Raw genomic sequence first — 15,455 nt, forward strand, 5'->3', positions numbered from 1 at the left:
ATCAGCCATCGTCACACACACACGTCAACCAATAAAAATTCGGCGGGTGCGGGCCATTGTGGGTCATGGGATGCTACATGCTACCATGTCCGTACCTATGAAAATGGAACATTTCAACATTGGCGGTAACTAGAGATGTCCGATAATATCGGCAGGCCGATATTATCGGCCGATAAATGCGTTAAAATGTAATATCGGAAATGATCGGTATCGGTTTTTTTATTATCTGTATCGATTTTTTTTAATTTTTTTTTATTAAATCAACATAAAAAACACAAGATACACTTACAATTAGTGCATCAACCCAAAAAACCTCCCTCCCCCATTTACACTCATTCACACAAAAGGGTTGTTTCTTTCTGTTATCAATATTCTGCTTCCTACATTATATATCAATATATATCAATACAGTCTGCAAGGGATACAGTCCGTAAGCACACATGATTGTGCGTGCTGCTGCTCCACTAATAGTACTAACCTTTAACAGTTAATTTGACTCATTTTCATTAATTACTAGTTTCTATGTAACTGTTTTTATATTGTTTTACTTTCTTTTTTATTCAAGAAAATGTTTTTAATTTATTTATCTTATTTTACTAATTTTTTTTAAAAAAGTACCTTATCTTCACCATACCTGGTTGTCCAAATTAGGCATAATAATGTGTTAATTTCACGACTGCATATATCGGTTGATATCGGTATCGGTTGATATCGGTATCGGTAATTAAAGAGTTGGACAATATCGGATATCGGCAAAAAGCCATTATCGGACATCCCTAGCGGTAACTTATAAAAACTGAGAAGGGCTGAAAAAAAAATGTCAGCGAAAAGGAAATCATATACTGCAGGTTACAAGCTGGAAGTAGTGAAATATGCAGCAGAAAACGGCAATCGAGCAGCAGAAAGTAAGTTTGGAGTAAGCGATGTCATTGGATGGATCGACAAAGCATGGGCTTCAGTGACAACCGAAACCATCCTGTCCGGATTCAGAAAGGCTGGAATAATTGGAACTGCAACTGACGTGGACTCTGACAGAAGCGACGTACCAATAGAAGAGGAAGCGGCGCATACCTTTGGCGTTGGCAGAGTTGTTTAGAAGCCACACCGAGGAAGAAGATTTCATGGGATTTAGCGATTAGGAGTGACAGATTGTTTGGTAAACGTATAGCATGTTCTATATGTTATAGTTATTTGAATGACTCTTACCATAATATGTTACGTTAACATAGCAGTTGGTTATTTATGCCTCATATAACGTACACTTATTCAGCCTGTTGTTCACTATTCTTTACACATTTTAAATTGTCTATTCTTGCTGTTGGCTTTTATCAAATACATTTCCCCAAAAATGCGACTTATACTCCAGTGCGACTTATATATGTTTTTTTCCTTCTTTATTATGCATTTTCGGCCGGTGCGACTTATACTCCAGAGCGATTTATAATCCGAAAAACACGGTATATACCAAACATAAACTGCAGTATGCACTTCAGACCAGTTGTTGGCAGTGTAACACATATTTGAATAATAATAGTAGATTACACTAAAGATAAACTATAGCTCTTCTACCGGAAACTATATTCAGATCCATATAACCCCTCAAAGAACCAGCGTCCTCTGCAGTAGACATTTGTTTTGTCAAAGTTAATGGTAAAATAAAATGAAAAAGCAGTCTGCCAGTATTTAGTGGTGTAACGTTGCCACAACAGAACAGATGGTGCAATAATTAATGCAGTGCTGCCAAATGTCTTGCACGTCAAACACACACTGCGTGTAGTGGACTTAGACCGGAGATGGGTAAATACTTTGACTCGGGGGCCACAGTGAGAGAGAAAATGTGTCTGGGGGGGGGCCAATGTGTATGTGTGTATACCGTAATTTCCGGACTATAAGCCGCACCAGCTAAATCTAGGGGAAAATACAGATTGCTCCATATATAAGCCGCACCTGACTATAAGCCGCACCAGCTAAATTTAGGGGAAAATACAGATTGCTCCATAAATAAGCCGCACCCGACTATAAGCCGCAGGGTTTTGATGTGTAATTAGCGTAGTATATAGGGGTTCCTGCTACCATGGAGGGGATTGTCGGGACAGAGATGACAAAGCGTCCCATTTATTAACAATAAATCTTTCAATCAAACTTACCGGTATATGAAAAGTCAGTCTTTAATCATTGTGTCATCGTCTTCCTCCTGCGTACTAAAACCACCCAAATCCTCTTCGTCGGTGTCGGAGAAGAACAGGCCGTAAATAAGCCGCACCCTTGTATAAGCCGCAGGGACCAGAACCAGGGGGAAAAGTAGCGGCTTATAGTCCGGAAATTACGGTAAATGATATATACACAATTAGCTGTAGAAATGTGCCGTACAGTATGTGTGTTTGGCTCCCTTTTTTCAGGAACACCAATACCAAAATAAACAATGTCCTATAGAATTCTAAAAAAAAGTTATGACAGACCACCTCAAAAAAAAACAGAATAGAATTTTACAGTTTTTTACTGAATGGGACGCCCAAAATGTACATGGAAATAGAGACAGTGGGATTTACAATATTAACTATGAACAATAAAAGACTGAATATTAACAACATATGAACATATTTTACTTCTCAGACCAGCTCCTCCATAGACATCCTTTACAAACAAGCAACAAACAGCAAAATAGGAATGTAATAAACACCTACAATATGATATATTATCACTTTTATGTAGACATTTGTTGTAAAAATCTGCTTCCCCATCTGTTCCTGACACATGTGTTTGGGGCTGGCTGCTCTGAAAACAAGCCCCGCCCACTCTGCTGTGACCTAGATTACTGCAATAACTCCTAAAAGTGCAGATTTCAACCATTGACATACTTTCTATAGTTCAAGAATAGCGGGCATTTAAAAACAGCATCATGGCGACTACAGTTTTGATGTTAAAGGTCTAAAAAAATGATGTAGAACGTCCGGCAGATCGGATTGAGAATCTTAATGGGCCGCATGTGGCCCGCGGACTCTATTTTGCTCTGACTCAGACTGTTTTCAAGCTTGTGCGGCTTCTCTGTGTGCTAGCACTTCGTCTTTTTGCAGTTGTGCAGCGTCTTTCTCTTTCTATTCACGCTCAACGGTCCACCCTTTTGGCACTTAGCATTAAATACCAGCAAGTACCCTCTTTAAGATTGGTTATTTGAAACTTCTACTGTAGAGCCAATCCAAGGCAGGGTAAGGCGGGTCATGGACTGCTGTGAAAATGGAGGATCCACATAGCAGAAAATAAGGCAGGTTGACAACATGAAGTTGTTGGGTTTTTTTAATCGCAAATTGTTTAAAACTAAAATCCAAGAGTATTTAGACGCTTTGCTCAATACTTTGTTGACGCACCTTTGGCTGCAATTAAAGCCTCAAGTCTTTTTGAATATGTTGCCACAAGCTTGGCACACCTATATTTGGGCAGTTTCGCCCATTTTTAAATTCATATTATGTTTATAAAGTCAGTAAATATGTCCCTGGACACATGAGGACTTTGAATATGACCAATGTATGATCCTGTAACTACTTGGTATTGGATCCATACCTAAATGTGTGGTATCATCCAAAAGTAATGTAAAGTATCAAAGAAGAGAAGAATAAGTGATTATTACATTTTAACTAAAGTGTAGATAGAACATGTAAAAACAGAAAGTAAGCAGATATTAACAGTAAATGAACAAGTAGATTAATAATGTTTACATAATGTTTACTTACTACTAAAAGAAAAGTTGTTTAGTATGTTCACTATTTTATTTAAGGACTAAATTGCAATAATAAACATATGTTCCATGTACCCTAACATTTTTTGTTTAAATAAAGACAATTACATTTTTTGTGGTCCCCTTTATTTAGAAAAGTATTGAAATACATTTTGGTAAAATATTGGTATCAAGACTTTATGTATCCTTGCATTCCACTCAGTGACACCAGCATATTAGTGTCAAGTGTTTTCAATGGCGAAATTGACATCCGACACAAAAGCGGGGACGATTTCAGATTTTAAGCCTTTCACACAGAAGCGTAAGACTGCAAAAACTTGGGGGAAAAGTCAGGTTTTATAGTGTTTAAAAAGACTGCGTGTGCTTTAGAACAGTGTTTGTCAACCTTTTCTGAGCCAAGGCACATTTTTTTTATTGAAAAAAATTCTGAGGCACACCACCAGCAGAAAACACAAAAAAATGAAACTCGGTAGCCGATATTGACAATAAAAAGTCGTTCTCGCAATTGTTGGATATAAATTCAAACCATAACCAACCATGCATCACTGTAGCTCTTGTCTCAAAGTACCGTATTTTTCGGAGTAAAAATCGCTCTGGAGTATAAGTCGCACCGGACGAAAATGCATTATAAAGAAGGAAAAACACATATATACGTAAGTCGCACTGGAGTACAAGTCGCATTTTTGGGGGAAATGTATTTGATAAAAGCCAACAGCAAGAATAGACATTTGAAAGGCAATTTAAAATGTCTAAAGACTAGTGAACAACAGGCTGAATAAGTGTACGTTATATGAGGCATAAATAACCAACTGGTATGTTAACGTAACATATTATGGTAAGAGTCATTCAAATAACTATAACATATAGAACATGCTATACGTTTACCAAACAATCTGTCACTCCTAATCGCTAAATCCCATGAAATCTTATACGTCTAGTCTCTTACGTGAATGAGATAAATAATATTATTGGATATTTTACGCTAATGTGTTAATCATTTCACACATAAGTCGCTCCTGAGTATAAGTCGCACCCCCCGGCCAAACTATGAAAAAAACTGCCACTTATAGTCCGAAAAATACGGTAAGTACTATTACATATTTTATGACAGTTTAATAAAGTAAAATGAGTATCTATTTTAATATTGCTTTTTTATGATTATTTCAGACGTGTAACAGCCAGTAATTTAACAAAGTAAGCATGATTATTATTATTATTATTTCATGACAGGACAAAAGTCCTCAATATTGATTTCATGACTTATTACCGTATTTTTCAGAGTATAAGTCGCTCCGGAGTGTAAGTCGCACCGGCCGAAAATGCATAATAAAGAAGGATAAAAAAACATATATAAGTCGCACTGGAGTATAAGTCGCATTTTTTGGGGAAATGTATTTGATAAAAGTCAACACCAAGAATAGACCATTTCAAATGTCTAAAGAATAGTGAACAACAGGCTGAATAAGTGTACGTTATATGAGGCATAAATAACCAACTGCTATGTTAACGTAACATATTATGGTAAGAGTCATTCAAATAACTATAACATATAGAACATGCTATACGTTTACCAAACAATCTGTCACTCCTAATCGCTAAATCCCATGAAATCTTAAACGTCTAGTCTCTTACGTGAATAAGCTAAATAGTATCATTTGATATTTTACGCTAATGTGTTAATCATTTTACACATAAGTCGCTCCTGAGTATAAGTCGCACCCCCGGCCAAACTATGAAAAAAACTGCGACTTATAGTCCGAAAAATACGGTAGGTGTACTGTCACGACCTGTCACATCACGCCGCAACTTATTTTGAGTTTTTTGGTGTTTTCCTGTGTGTAGTGTTTTAGTTCTTGTCTTGCGCTCCTATGTTGGCGTCTTGTCCTCTTTTGTTGGTATTTTTCTGTAGCAGTTTCACATCTTCCTTGAATGCTATTACCCGCACCTGCTTTGTTTTCGCAATCAAGACTATTTAAGTTGTGCGAACGCTATCCTTCTTTGTGGGGACATTGTTGATTGTCATGTCATGCATGGATGTACTTTGTGGACGCCGTCTGCTCCACACGCTGTAAGTCTTTGCTGTCGTCCAGCATTGTTTTTGTTTACTTTGCAGCCAGTTCAGTTTTAGTTTAATTTTGCTTCAATGCCTTTTCTTAGCGGCACTTGCCTTTTGTTTATTTTTGGTTTAAGTGTTAGATACCTTTTTACCTGCACGCTACCTCCCGCATATTGTGATCACGACAAACCATGTTCCCGACATCTACAAAGCAATTAGCTACCTACTGCCACCTACTGATATGGACGAGTATTACACGATTACTCTGCCGAGCTCTAGACAGCACAGACACTCAACAACAGCACATTTGCGGATTATAATTACTATTATAATCAAAAGGTCACTGGCGGTCGACAGCTTGCTTGCTAATCAATCCATGATTTTGCCAAATGGCGTCGCAGTTTCTGGGTAGTTTGTTATTTTGATGCTGTATGTGGTAGTAAGTCCAGTGCCGGTCAATAACTCCTGTGTATCACATTTACTTGGCTGGGTCCAGGGATGTGGATCAAGTGTCACATGATACTGGAGTGAGATCAATGAGGAAGCTCGGCAATAATCAAAGTTCTTCTTTGAAACCTCAACCAGCGAGGAAAGGCTACGCAAAGAAACACGGTAAGGGGAAAGAAAGGACAAAAGTTTTTGGGGCTTGGAGTTGAAGCCGAGCCTGAAGATTGATTTGACATGTGACCTGGGTGACCTGGGTGACCTCTGTCCGGCGGGAAAGAAAAGTTTGCAGCCAAAAAAGTTATATCGCCTAAAAACATGTTATGAACATGTTGTCTTACTGAATAGTCAGAGGTCTGAATGGACTCTGTATTTAAACAAGTTTTTGCTCAAATTAAATGTAAACTAAGCTAAAATTAAAAAATATATACACTAGCGTTCAAAAGTTTGGGGTCACATGTAAATGTCCTTATTTTTGAAGGAAAAGCACTGTACTTTTCAATGAAGATAACTTTAAACTAGTCTTAACTTGAAAGAAATACACTCTATACATTGCTAATGTGGTAAATGACTATTCTAGCTGCAAATGTCTGCTTTTTGGTGCAATATCTACATAGTGTATAGAGGCCCATTTCCAGCAACTATCACTCCAGTGTTCTAATGGTACAATGTGTTTGCTCATTGGCTCAGAAGGCTAATTGATGATTAGAAAACCCTTGTGCAATCATGTTCACACATCTGAAAACAGTTTAGCTCGTTACAGAAGCTACAAAACTGACCTTCCTTTGAGCAGATTGAGTTTCTGAAGCATCACATTTGTGGGCTCAATTAAACGCTCAAAATGGCCAGAAAAAGAGAACTTTCATCTGAAACTCGACAGTCTATTCTTGTTCTTAGAAATGAAGGCTATTCCACTAAATTGTTTGGGTGACCCCAAACTTTTGAACGGTAGTGTATATAATTCAATTAAAAGGGACAAGCGATAGAAAATGGATGGATGGATAAATAAAGAATGGGAAATGTACACTACCGTTCAAAAGTTTTATGTAGTATCGGCTAGAAACAGAAGCTCTGAGTGTGTTTTATTGGAGACTTGCAGTGCCGTCCTTCTGATTCTTCCTGTGTCACAAGGAAGAGAAGAGGCGCGGTGTGTGTGTGTGTGTGTGTGTGTGTGTGTGTGTGTGGGGGGGGGGGGGGCGGGCGTGTCTGTGTTTACTAACAAGACATCATGGCGGAGCCGAAGTCGAGTTTCTTAACATGGAGAAAGTCTCACTACTTTTCTTTTGTCGAGCACAAAGAAAAGAACATTTTAGTTAAATGTAAGTTGTGTCTTGGATCAAAGATCCCATCTACTGCCCAAAACAGCAACTAGAATCTGCTGAAACAGCTACAAAAGCAACATGCTTCGACGAAGCTAGTAAAGAGAGAGACAGACTCCGATACCACTTCACCTCCACCTAAGGATTTTAACGGAGGCACTGCTAGCCAGGACAACATTGATAGAGCCATTGCAGCGTATGTGCTAGAAGACATGCAGGCTATTTCTACAGTGGAGTCAACCGATTTTGGGCAGTTAATTAGCATGATACCGGCGTCAAATAGCAAATGGCACGGCAAACATTTTCCACGTACCTGGACACAGTGGACAGTGAGTACATAAACATGGAAAGCGAGCTAAAGAAAACACTCCAAACTCTGCCTCTGCTCATCATTCAGCACTGAAGGTACACACTCTGTCAATTCTCTTATATACTCTTTCATTCTAGACTTCTAGAGTGTTTGATTATCACATCACTAAATGTATAGACTATAAAGTTCACAAACATAAAGAGGGATCCTAGTGGGCCAGGCCAATCTTTCCTTATCTCTAAACTAAAACTGGGGAAATGCGTAGAATGTTTTGGGCATCAGTACAGTGTTGATCTCATGAAGACATGATTTTATTTCACAATTCCTAGAGAGAAAAAAATGCCTGGTTAGGCTTTGTGTGTTTGTCATGAGAGCCTTCCTTAGGTGAAGCCAGGTTTACAGCTATGTTGTTATTATGCTGTTTGTTACTTATGCATGTTATGTTGCAGCTATTTAAAATAGTTTTGTCAATTTGTTCTGGCCTGAAATAAATTGGCCCTTTGAAACATATCTTTGTCTTTTTGTGTTGTATGTAGAGCACATTGCTTAGCAGAGTTCAGTGATGCAAATGCATGTCAAGTTGATCAACACATTGTATTATTCTCCAGTGCAATAACAGTACTGAAATGAAGGCTAAAAGGGCATTAATGGGAGCCTTACAAAAAAAATAAGAAAAAAATAAGTAACTAAATAGTTACTTTTCACAATAAAGCATTACTTTTTGGTGTAAGTAACTGAGTTACTTTTGAAATAAAGCAACTAGTTACTGGTTTTCAGTAACTAACCCAACACTGTTGATAACCACACGTTGATTAAAGCGTTAGCCTGCTAGCTAACAGATTTAGGTTGGTTTATTTGAACAAAATAATGTTGACAATAATATCCTTTATCGGCAATATCATCGTCGGGCAAAATGTGTTATTGCACCGTTCTTTCTCTCCGTGCATCCTGAAGGTTTGAAGTAGGAAGAGGACGGGTCACGATGATCAAACACAAGCGCCTTCTAAGCTTCAATAAGTGTGACCTCGAGCAGCTTTGAAGGTTAAAAGTCATTTACATGAGGAGGAATTAGAATAGGCTCATAAATGACATTGTGGCAGGAGGAGCACTCTTACTAGGACAATACTGAGGAGAAGAATAAGCCAAATGCAAACAATTAAAACAAGTCATGTACTGTGCATGTAAAGTGCTCCCTGCCGGATGATGTAACATCCAATCTGAATGTGAATGGCAAGTAAAAGGATAAGTGAAATTGTTCCCGGCAGCGTGACAGAATAGGACGGAAGCGGCTCTCGTGGCATCGTAACCTTGACCGCGGTGACTACGGCGCGCTGCTCATTGACGCACTGGAGGGCCACTTTTGTGGCAGCATTAGGCTGCCTCCACGCCGGCCTGCCACGGGCCACGGGTAATAAAATGGAATGTCAAATCAAAGAGAGCACAGAGAATGGTCGTCACCACGGGGCTTAGGTTCTCTTTTTCTGAGCCAAATGGGGAAAGTGGATTTAGTGCCGCTGTTGTGTGGATTTGCTAGATGCGCTGCAAATGGAGTCAATGGAATACGGGATGAGCTGACAATCTGTTTGTGATGATGAGTGAAGCAAGAATGGATCGCTACACACGCAGCGCTTGAAGAGGATGTTGTTATTTTTGACAAACTACAATAATACCAGTGATGTGCGGATTCATACTGAAACATCGCTACAGCCCATACCAGGGGCCGTACTTATCAAGCTTCTTAGAATGACTCCTAAGAAGTCTGCTAAGAGTTGACTTAAGAGTAAATAAATTCTTGGCTGAAAGCTGCACTTAAAAGTTAGTTATCAAGCGTCTTACTCACACTTTCAGCGAAGTGTAGGACTGAATCTTAAGTGTCACACTCAGAGCTGAATTACGACATTACTATGTGCCGTAAACGCAATTTTAGGTGACGTCATTTCTGTGTCCATAGAAATGACCAATCACGGAAGGGAATCCGTTGTCTAAGAATAAAGAAATATCTTGGAAATATTTAAGTGGACAATGGGAGTGTATATTTTGACAATAAACTACAAAATAATAAAAAACAAACTAGTCCCCGCCGGCACTCACGCTACCGCTCCCTCTCTTCTATCGCCCACACACTCACTGACGTCACTCACCTCACGGCTACACACATACGCTACTGTCATAACATTTTCTTTCCAATTCATTAATTAGGCAACTAATTTGAAACTGGTGTGGGTGGCTCTATATATACTAGCCCACTGCAGACACATGCAGAAATCAACATGGAATCGAAAAGTATTAAATCTGTGACAAAAATAATATCCGCTCTGTCTAAACGATACCGTTTGATCAGCTGCTCGTCATCAAAAAAACAAAAACATTGTTCCGTTCCCTGAACGTTCGCGCACGTCTCTCTCGCCTCAGTGCCACCCCCTGCTGGCAACTCCTAACCACTTAAGACACCTCTGAAGGTCTCTTAAATATGGTGGAGAGTAGGAGTGATTCTTAGACTTAAGAACGTTGATAAAAAGCTTTTATTCTTAAGTTTGAGAGTAGGACTAAATTTCGCAAATTCTCAGGACTTAAGTGTAAAATGGCACTCTAAGAAGCTTGATAAGTACGGCCCCAGATCTTTATGCTCCAATATTGATACTCAAATCAAAATATCGATACTTTTGATACATCAGTTCAGGAGTGTCCAAACGTTTTCTACCACACTGAAAAGTCAAAGTATGCAGGGGCCATATTGATATTTTTTATTTGTAAAATGCTACAAACAGATATGGTGTCAGCTTTGTATTATAGGTGATAAGGTGACTAAGTATATTATTAGTTATAGCGTTCCAGCTTTTTCCTCATTACATACTGATTTGCTCTTTTTCTTACATCGTTACTGTTGTATTTTCCCCGTGTAATAACAGAATAAACATCATTGTGTAACTGCATAACCTAGTGTGTCCAAAATTCTGCCTGTTCAAAAATACTAATGTTCAGTTACACATTTAACAGTGTTTATTATGGCTGTTGTCATTTTTCTAAACAATATATGAGTTAGTATTACTTTATTTTCTTAATTAACCAAGTAACCAAACTTTGTTTATATTTTAAGTATATTTCGTTTTTATTTCGAGAGCTTGTAATATTTTACAAATGATTTCTTAAGTTAGTTAATGAAAAAATAATAATACTAACTTAAGAAATCATTTGTAAAATATTACAAGCTCTCGAAATAAAAATGAAATATACTTAAAATATAAACAAAGTTTAAGTTAGTTAATGAAAAAATAATAATACTAACTTAAACTTTGTTTATATTTTAAGTATATATTTTAGATCAGGGGTGTCTAAACTCTTTCCACCAATGGCTGCATACATACGGTAGATATATTTAAAGACGAAACTGTGCTATCGGTGACTAAGTATATTTTTATTACTTACTAGTTTAAAATGTTCAGCTTTTCCTCATTACATTCCACATTTTTGGTTCCCTTTTCTTACATTTGTACAGTTGTTGTTAGTATTGATATAATAATAGATTTTATTTGTATTGGTATTATTTAAAAATAAACAACTTTTTAAATTTTAGCAGACAAGATAGGATCGGTATCGCCGATACTAATCGAATTTTACCTGGTAACGGATCGGAAATAAAATCGGTGGTATCACACATCAGTAACCAATACACATATTGTCACCTTAATATCTTTCTGACGTACATTTTGATTGCAGGATGCTGACGTGCCATTCTTCTATTGAGCACTTCTTATGTCGTCCTCAATGACCAGGAGGTAGCCTGCAGCGCCAGCTAACAAAGACATCCACCCATTTTCTACCGCTTGTCCCTTTTGGGGTTGCGGGGGGTGCTGGAGCCTAACAAAGACAAAAAAACACAAATAAGAGACTTCATGATTAGAGAAAAGAGGTAAAGTTGTAAGTCTGACATACCTTAAACAGGAAGTAGCCTGCTAGCTAACAAATAATTAGACACATAGACATGTAATAAGTAGATGCAGCATTGCTGCTGTGACGTGAGAAATTGAGCCGCCATCTTGAAGTGGTGATGAGGAGCCGGCGAGCAGCCTAAACTGACAGTCGACAGGTAGAAAACAAAGATGCGAAACTGACAGTTGACAGGTAGAAAACAAAGATGCTAAACTGACAGTCGACAGGTAGAAAACAAAGATGCTAAACTGACAGTTGACTGGTAGAAAACAAAGATGCTAAACTGACAGTGGACAGGTAGAAAACAAAGATGCTAAACTGACAGTCGACAGGTAGAAAACAAAGATGCTAAACTGACAGTCGACAGGTAGAAAACAAAGATGCTAAACTGACAGTCGACAGGTAGAAAACAAAGATGCTAAACTGACAGTCGACAGGTAGAAAACAAAGATGCTAAACTGACAGTCGACAGGTAGAAAACAAAGATGCTAAACTGACAGTCGACAGGTAGAAAACAAAGATGCTAAACTGACAGTCGACAGGTAGAAAACAAAGCTGCTAAACTGACAGTCGACAGGTGGAAAACAAAGATGCTAAACTGACAGTCGACAGGTGGAAAACAAAGATGCTAAACTGACAGTCGACAGGTGGAAAACAAAGATGCTAAACTGACAGTCGACAGGTAGAAAACAAAGATGCTAAACTGACAGTCGACAGGTAGAAAACAAAGATGCTAAACTGACAGTCGACAGGTAGAAAACAAAGATGCTAAACTGACAGTCGACAGGTAGAAAACAAAGATGCTAAACTGACAGTCGACAGGTATAAAACAAAGATGCTAAACTGACAGTCGACAGGTATAAAACAAAGATGCTTAACTGACAGTGGACAGGTAGAAAACAAAGATGCTAAACTGACAGTGGACAGGTAGAAAACAAAGATGCTAAACTGACAGTCGACAGGTAGAAAACAAAGATGCTAAACTGACAGTCGACAGGTAGAAAACAAAGATGCTAAACTGACAGTCGACAGGTAGAAAACAAAGATGCTAAACTGACAGTCGACAGGTAGAAAACAAAGATGCTAAACTGACAGTCGACAGGTACAAAACAAAGATGCTAAACTGACAGTCGACAGGTAGAAAACAAAGATGCTAAACTGACAGTTGACAGGTAGAAAACAAAGATGCTGAACTGACAGTTGACAGGTAGAAAACAAAGATGCTAAACTGACAGTCGACAGGTAGAAAACAAAGATGCTAAACTGACAGTCGACAGGTAGAAAACAAAGATGCTAAACTGACAGTTGACAGGTAGAAAACAAAGATGCTAAACTGACAGTTGACAGGTAGAAAACAAAGATGCTAAACTGACAGTTGACAGGTAGAAAAAAAAGATGGTGTTCAGCGTTTTGCTGCTCAAATGAGCGGACTGTTGAAAATAGGAATCGGGGGAATTACTTTTCACAAGTAAGATTTAACATTAACGTACTATTGGTTGTATTTTGTGAAAAGAATATTACCATAGAGTTGATAAGGAGCAAAGATCTTCAATAGTACTTAAATCGTAGCCGCTAGCAAACAAGAGTATGACCATAATAGAATTGCTTGTCAATGAAATTAATTATATTATTTTGTCAGAATGCACCAGAATGCTTCATTTGTATGTGGAATGACAAAGAAATCTTCTGGGGGAGGATGACCCCCCTACAGGGGTTTGGTTTACAAACTTTCAGCCCCACCTAAAACAAAATTCACCAGCCGCCACTGATTATGATGCATTCTCATTTTAGGCAAAGTATAAGACAATACTTTCTTAACAGTATAATTGTAACCAGGAATAAGTCTTCAAGTAACAATATTCAAATACTAACATTGTTGGGTACGACAGAATTTGGTTTTATTCTGAATCCAGTGAAACACATTGGTGGTTTTAGCTGATATAAAGACTTTCAAGTGTTTATATATGTTTATGTTTAAGTATTTGGCAGATGCTTTTATCCAAAGCGACATACATAAAAATACATATAAAACAATCAGTGTAAACATGATCATTTAAGGGAAGAATGTAATACAAAATATCACTACAAAGTGTCAAGACAGAATAAACTCTCTGCTGCTGCAGCAACAGAGATACAGTCTATAAGATATATAGATATCTAATGTATTCATACATTGTTTATGTAGCATGTATATATAACCTAATCATATTGTTTCTTCAATTTAAAAATAGCTGACCGTTTTTTCCCCCCTTCTCTGAGATTATATTCCCAGTTTTGATCTCGGACGTCTGCTCACTTATAGTTTATAAGAATATTCTATTACTGTTAAGCAAACTATGAATAATAAAACATGTGTCCTTTATCATAGCTACACGTATGACAAAAAAGCGGGTGCAAATCAGTGGTATTCAGTGAGGTAAGATTAATTAAATGCGCTGACAGTTCAATGCTCCTGCCAAATTAATTGCACTGAGTGGAGCGGATCACCACTCCAAGATGGCGGCCCCGCATCTCGTCAGCGCCAGTAGCGGTCGATGCTGCGTACCCTTAGAAGATGTCTATGGTTAAACAGGCACGCATTGTGGCCCCTCATGATTTACTTTTGTAAGAGGAAATGGTCTTTTTGACATTTTAGTCATAATTCAACCAATTATCCCGTAACTAAAAACAAGTTCAGTCTTGTCCAAACCCGGAAGTAGCCTGCTAGCTAACAACCACACAGACAAATAAAAAACCTTAATTTACTTACTTGTTCAAATAGATGTGAATGGTATAGCTCCAGAATCATAAGTGTCGCATCGTTGTAAGTTTGAGATAAAGCTGTATGAAAGAGTAAGTACACCTGGGTGACAAACACACATAATCATCCTCCATCTTCTCACTTTCTTCTTTCTACTTACCTGGCGAGGTGCAGACATGGCTTGACAAGTGCATACTGCCACCTGCTGCATCGGAGTATGCAACATACACACGTCAACAATACATGCATATTGGATATATGTCCTGTACATAAAAAAAACCCCACAAATACATATTAACAATAAACTTCATCAGTGTATCTGCAGGTGTCAGAAAATGACATTGTATTTATTTCTAATGCAACTTAAAACAATTTTAATGTTTGATTGATTGATTGAGACTTTTATTAGTAGGTTGCACAGTGAAGTACATATTCCGTACAATTGACCACTAAATGGTAACACTCGAATAAGTTTTTCAACTTGTTTAAGTCGGGGTCCACTTAAATTGATTCATGATACAGATATATACTATCATATATACTATCATCATAATACAGTCATCACACAAGATAATCACATTGAATTATTGACATTATTTACAATCATGTCCTACTGCAGATAGTTATTATATCTATTCAAAAGCATACAATTGTCCGAATAGACACAATTGTCAGCATTTGACACTAATAATGTTGAATTGTTGAAAAGTTGACATTAACATTGGCCGAAATAAGGACTGGAATGATCACAATGGGCAATAATAATAACGCTGTCAAACATTTTTCATTAGTGTAGTATTCTCTATTATTGTAATTGGAAGGTCACTAACTTAACATATGCAAAAGTGCAATATATTTATCTGTACAGCAATCTATTTATTTATACCTGCACATTATTGCTCTTTTATCCTGCACTACCATGA

At 37.7% G+C, this 15,455-nt stretch overlaps 1 long non-coding RNA gene across 1 annotated transcript in view; it reads right to left on the bottom strand.

Annotated features, from left to right (window-relative positions):
- LOC133635909 (uncharacterized) overlaps positions 1-15,455 on the bottom strand; it is a 397,010-nt gene that overhangs the window by 345,172 nt on the left and 36,383 nt on the right. The window contains exons 3-5 of the long non-coding RNA XR_009822138.1: positions 14,693-14,795; positions 14,542-14,612; positions 11,546-11,720 (exon numbers count right to left, since the gene is read on the bottom strand). This is a non-coding gene — a long non-coding RNA (uncharacterized LOC133635909). The remainder of the gene's footprint in view (positions 1-11,545; positions 11,721-14,541; positions 14,613-14,692; positions 14,796-15,455) is intronic.

Source organism: Entelurus aequoreus, linkage group LG20 (assembly GCF_033978785.1).
Source record: "Entelurus aequoreus isolate RoL-2023_Sb linkage group LG20, RoL_Eaeq_v1.1, whole genome shotgun sequence".
NCBI classification, from domain to species: Eukaryota; Metazoa; Chordata; class Actinopteri; order Syngnathiformes; family Syngnathidae; genus Entelurus; species Entelurus aequoreus.